This window comes from Pyxicephalus adspersus, chromosome 3, assembly GCF_032062135.1.
Source record: "Pyxicephalus adspersus chromosome 3, UCB_Pads_2.0, whole genome shotgun sequence".
Classification (NCBI taxonomy): domain Eukaryota; kingdom Metazoa; phylum Chordata; class Amphibia; order Anura; family Pyxicephalidae; genus Pyxicephalus; species Pyxicephalus adspersus.
The window spans coordinates 17,791,215-17,796,830 of record NC_092860.1 but is presented as its reverse complement, the minus strand read 5'-3'; the positions used below and the strand labels follow the sequence as shown (position 1 = coordinate 17,796,830).

At 45.3% G+C, this 5,616-nt stretch overlaps 1 protein-coding gene across 2 annotated transcripts in view; it reads right to left on the bottom strand.

Annotated features, from left to right (window-relative positions):
• The window catches only part of SRC (SRC proto-oncogene, non-receptor tyrosine kinase), a 40,871-nt gene extending 35,498 nt beyond the window's left edge, over positions 1 to 5,373 (bottom strand). Inside the window, exon 1 of one of the 2 annotated variants that reach the window (XM_072403744.1) lies at positions 5,157 to 5,373. The gene's annotated coding sequence lies outside the window, so the exon portion shown is untranslated. The remainder of the gene's footprint in view (positions 1 to 5,156) is intronic. The other variant, XM_072403745.1, reaches the window with a different exon arrangement.
• Positions 5,374 to 5,616: the final 243 nt, after the last annotated feature.

Here is a 5,616-nt window from a genome sequence, read left to right as displayed (position 1 = left end):
TATATTGGGACTGTGTTATGGTTGCTGCTGGAGGACTGTAACTCCTTGCAACGCGGTGAACCCCACAACATTGTGCTACGGCTGACTCTAAAAACTGCTCCAGAGCTTATATAGGGGTTTCCAGGAGCAGAAAAGAACTCAAATATAGACCATATGTCTGAAAGAGGCCTCAAGCTTAACCCAACTACCTCTCCCGCCCAAAAGAAAATTAAAACCTTAACCCCCAAACACAATACTTTTCCTTCAAACACACCATGTGCAAATGGCACCCCCCCCAATGAAGGATATAATAGTTTAAAGGGTAAGTGGGGGGATTTTTAGCTAGTCCATGTTTGTAATTTAATGTAATGTGTTTGTAAGCTTCCTCTTCCATAATCTTATCCCAATACTGATATTGCTATCAATACAACAGATTAGCCAGGAGGGGAAGCTGCAGTTCAACAACTCATACTTAACTGATGAGATAAGACAGCAGTCATACACTAAGGAATCATGGAGGCCCATGTCTATATTATAATAAAGAGAACCTGTCCCCAGATCTTCCCTTAAGATGCAATAGATTTACCTGTAAAAGCTTCACTTGTGTAGACTTCCAAAAACTCTAAGACAGCTGCTGGGTGCCTCCATTTTGGATGTGATGTGCAGATGTGAGCAGAGTTGTCATTTTATAGAATTCTCTTTTGCTCATCTCCTAGCGGCTACATAAATGAAGTAAGTAGAGGAGGGGCAGAGGAGCTGGGCAAGCACGGGCAGTAAGTAGACACCCCCAGAAGAACAGAGGGCTATGTCACACAAGGAGGGAGGCAGCTCGGCCGGAAATGGACTCTCTTGGAGAGATCCTAACTTTTTTACAAATTTTACATCGGTGACATATTGAAAAAAAGTATTTCATTAACCTGATCATTATCATTTGGAGCTTTATCCAGAAAAAAAAATGCACTCTATTCAAGGTCTCCCCTAGTCAAACAAAGCCACGCAAAATTGTAGCAAAATATTTATAGCAGCAAGAGAAGAGCATATATGGGAGAATAACAAACTCCATGCAGACAGTGTTCCAGCAGAAGAAGAGCCACCACAATTACTGAAATATCAAACAGGGACAGCAGAGATTGTAATACAGCACGACAGATCTGAGCGCTCCTGTTCTCCCTGACACATAGGGAGTGACTGGGCCGTTCAGCCTACCAGCAAATATCAGTCTCATGTGGACTGACATGGGTGAATCTGCTTACCAATTCTTCTACAGAGTACCTAGGAATAAAAAGATTTCCAAAGACTTACAATATAATGCAAAGGGAGGAATCCCAGAAACATTGAATGCTGAATACACGAATAAAATGACATATATGAGACGCTACAGATATTTTGTATGTTGTCTGCACAGTTCTGAGATTTACACAGCTCTGTCAAAAAGCACAGCTCTGATTATTCTCTGCTACGACATCACTAAACTCTTAAAGTTACAGCTTTCCCCTCGATGAATCAGTCAGTGGCCATAGTTATAACGCCAATACCCATTGCCCATGTATTCCCAATTTTTAGATATTATGTGCATTGCATTTGTATTCTAAATGGATATTAAATCTAACCTACGGTAAAAGGGAATTGCAAAGGAACACCTGCAGAGATCAATGGAGAGCGGGGTGGTTATGCCAAAGCGTGGTCGCTCTGTTCCCAGTCAATCTATAGCTTGTGGGCAGGAGTTTTATGAATGGGCTGATTGTATTTGTAGAGGAGCAGGATGTATGAATGTCGTCCATAATGGGATCTCAGCAACAGTAGGTTCATAGGGACCTAAAATAGCCCTAAAAAAAGGGGGGGGCCCGGCTTTGCCACCCCCCTTAAAAAAAGGGGACCTAAATCCTTTCTTTTATATTGCTGGCTGGGAAAAGAAATTGTGACCCATTAATGGTAGTTAGGAAGAACGCTGACTGTATGAGACAATTCTACACCAAAAATGAGGTAGCGCAGGTTGACTATCGGAAGGTCTCTGGGCTTCCAACCCTTGGTCATGCACCCAACCCTCAACCTGGAGCTTCCGAATACTGCAAACCAATAACCCAGTTCAGTCGTATTTCTACTGACCAGATAGCATTGGATTGTGGGATGGAGCAGGAGCTCAGTGGGGATCCACAATAACCAGACATTTGAGGAAAGTTTTGGGGCATGCATGGCCTTCGGGTACTGAGAGTGCTAAACCCAGACATTATTTTAATCTGGGTGTGACGAAATAGTAAGCGGATGGCAGCCCCTTTATTGTACCCCAACTCTTCAGGGTGGTTGCGCCCAGCTAAAAGGAGATGGGTAGAACACTGCAGATGTACTCCTAAGGATATAAAATTCTGGCAATGCTCCCATTAGCTGGTGGTTATGAGAAGCGCTTCCATATGGAATATCCATATGGAAGCCCCCAATATGGCCACCAGCCAACAGAAGCATTGCCAGTATTTTAGTTCACTTGAAAGGGTCGTTGGGTACCTGGAAGCCAGAATATCACCCGGTAATATCTAACATATTGACAGCACTCCTTGGCTCATGGCTGCACAGGGTTCTTCCAAATGTAAGGTCGGCTTAGCAGGTGCCCAGCTCACAATCTGTGTTCAAGGCACATAGCTTCCTAGCTCCAAAATTTGTAATTCTGCTCAGCCAGTCTTGTGACCTAGGCACCTCCTACATGTTCTCTGTCCTAGCGGCATGAATAAAACACAAAGCACACCCTCTCTACTGATTGGACAATGTATACACATCCAGGTCAGTGTCCACACACAGTGAGCAAATCAGCATGGACAGCAACCCCAATGAACAAGCGGCACATTACTAGGGCCCATTCTGCTCAATGCAGACCTGACAACCACCAATACACCCCGCTCACATCAAGGCATTGTACTGTAAAGTATCACACAGAGAGGAAAATAAATTATTTCAAGGTAATAATGCAAGGCAAAATATTAAACAAATGCATGTTGATTCTGATCTCCTGCAGCCACTTCCATTCCTCATGCCCACCCTTCAGTACCAGCTGCACATCAATGCATGGGGCGGCCTGTAATGCGTCACATGACTGTTTGTAGTCTCCACCAAGGTAATGGGTGACAACTCTGCGACACAACTAGGAGACAGTTGTCACTCTACATAGGAAGTGCCTGAACAAGGGTTTTGGCAGGATCACAAGGTATTCATTTTACTAAAATGTAAGATTTAGGCACCCGTTTTGAAATCCACGTTTACTTCATTTTCTGACAGATTTACGAATAAAACATTCTTATGATAAAATGATAATACTGGTGACCCCCCTGTTCACCTATATAAAAATGGGAGCAGGTCACCCAGTTGTCCCCAAGTGGCACAGCTGTAATGTTCTAAAGACAGTGATTACAGACCTGCGTGTCTATAAACAGCCATAAAAGCAGAAAAACCTTGCAATATATATAAAGCAATCTGAAGCAAGAATCCTGGTAAAGCATGCGAGCAGCAAAACAGGCAATTATTATGGGATTCTTGTGAGCAAGCAGCAGGCTAGAACATGCCTGGAACCAGGAGTGAAGAGGTGAGGGGGAGGTGGGACAGCAAATATTTTGGCCTAGATAATGCTCACAGACCTGAACAGATATGTTGGAGATCCCAGCAATAGTGTGCACCATTCACCTCGCAATGATACGGAATGTTGTAATTGATTGCAATCTAATGATCAGACATATCCCGTAAAGCTGATCTATAAATGTTCTTACATAGATGTGCCGGCTGCATTTTTATACAGTGACAACACTCACTGACTGAATCCATACAGGAGGAGCGTTGTCACCTTAGGTCGCGCCCCTGATCTAGATTACAAACCCTTTTCCTCTCTATTTCCTACACTGCACGGGAGGAGGTGTTTTGAAGTTCACATAAGAAAACTGTAAACGTTCTTTGATATGTATCAGAGTAACAATTGGGACAAGCAAGCTGAAATATTGGACAAGCTCAACAGGTATGATTCTCTACTTGTATAAATAAAAAGTGCTTATTCTGAAAATAGAAAACCAATGCAGCCAACAAATGTAAAAGTCCAACACGTAATGTGAGATCTTTGATTTTGGGTTCATTTATACTTTCATACATTATATACTGATATATATTTCCATGCTAAAAGCTGAAAGGATATTAATAAAGGTTAAGAGAGGAAGCAAGGGTGGAAAAAATGAAGGGGAATAAATGGAAGGGCAGGGTAATAAAAAAAGATTGCCGGGAGGAGGGGGGAAATATGAAGAAATAACACCGGAATGAATAGGAAGGGAATAAGGATGGAATAACAGAAAAAAAAGAAGAAAACAGAAGGGTAAGGCGAAGGGGAAAAAAGAAAGAAGATGGGAAGGGGAGAAAGTAGAAGAAGAACAGAAGGGTAAAATAGGGGAAGGAAAAGAAGGGCAGGATATTAGAAAAGGTATAAAGGAGAGGATGTACCTGAAAATAAATCACTAAGCAGACAAACTGACACATCTGTACATACTGAGATTTCCCTGAAGTCAGTAACTTCCTCCTGTGTCATTCTATATTTGTATCTTTATCTTCCTCCTCTGATGAACACTGAGATTCCCTATCTTGTCTCAGCTGTCACCCCCCATCCTCCATACTGGGAGGTTTCTCACCCCAAACAATGGGGTATAGGGCACAGCATGGGCTATGGGGCACAGTATGGGGGTATGGGGCACAGTATGGGGAGCACAGCATGGGGGACATTATGGGGGTATAGGGGCACAGTAGGGGGTATAGGGCACATTATGGGGAGCACAGTAGGGGGTATGGGGCACAGTATAGGGCACAGTATAAGGGGTATAGGGAACACTATGGGGAGCACAGTATGGGGGTATGGGGCACAGTATAGGGGGTATAGGGGCACAGTATAGGGGTATAGGGCACATTATGGGGAGCACAGTAGGGGGTATGGGGCACAGTAGGGTGGTATAGGTGCACAGTATGGGGTGTCCAACACTCCTTGCACACAGGTCACGTGTCCCTCCCTGTACAGGGCAGCTCCTATACACAGGTATCCAGGGTTACCACCATTTAAAGGGACACGATGAGAGAATCCTCAGACAGGTATGGACATAGTGACGCCCTCGTGTATTCTGCACCCACACACACGGTGTCACCCCAATAATTGCCCCGGTGCTCACCTTGTCCTGACCCACAAAGGGGTGTTCCCTGATGTCCGGATCCCCGGGGACCCCCCTCACACAGAGGGGGGTGATGAAGGTATTTGGTAAGTCAGTATCTCCGGGGCCCCTTCTCACTTTTCAGCGCAGCCCCTCTGATGCCCCGGGCCGAGAAGTTTGCCTCTCCTTGGATTGAGGTTCACGCCCGGCCGGCGACTGCTCCCTCCTCCCCACAGCCCGCGCTGGGTCCTCCCCTTGTGGGCGTGTGTAAGACAGCGCCCGCCCCCGTGCGTCTGACTCAGTCTGGGAGACGCCCACGTGAGTGTCAATCTCTGCCTAAGCCCCGCCCGCTCAGGCAGAGCCCGCCACCATGTGTCTGACTGAGACCGAGTGACGCCCACCAGCGTGTCACTCAATGTCTGGGCAACGCCCTCGTCACGTGTACATTACCTCTCCTGTAGATTCATATATTGGGAGGTTG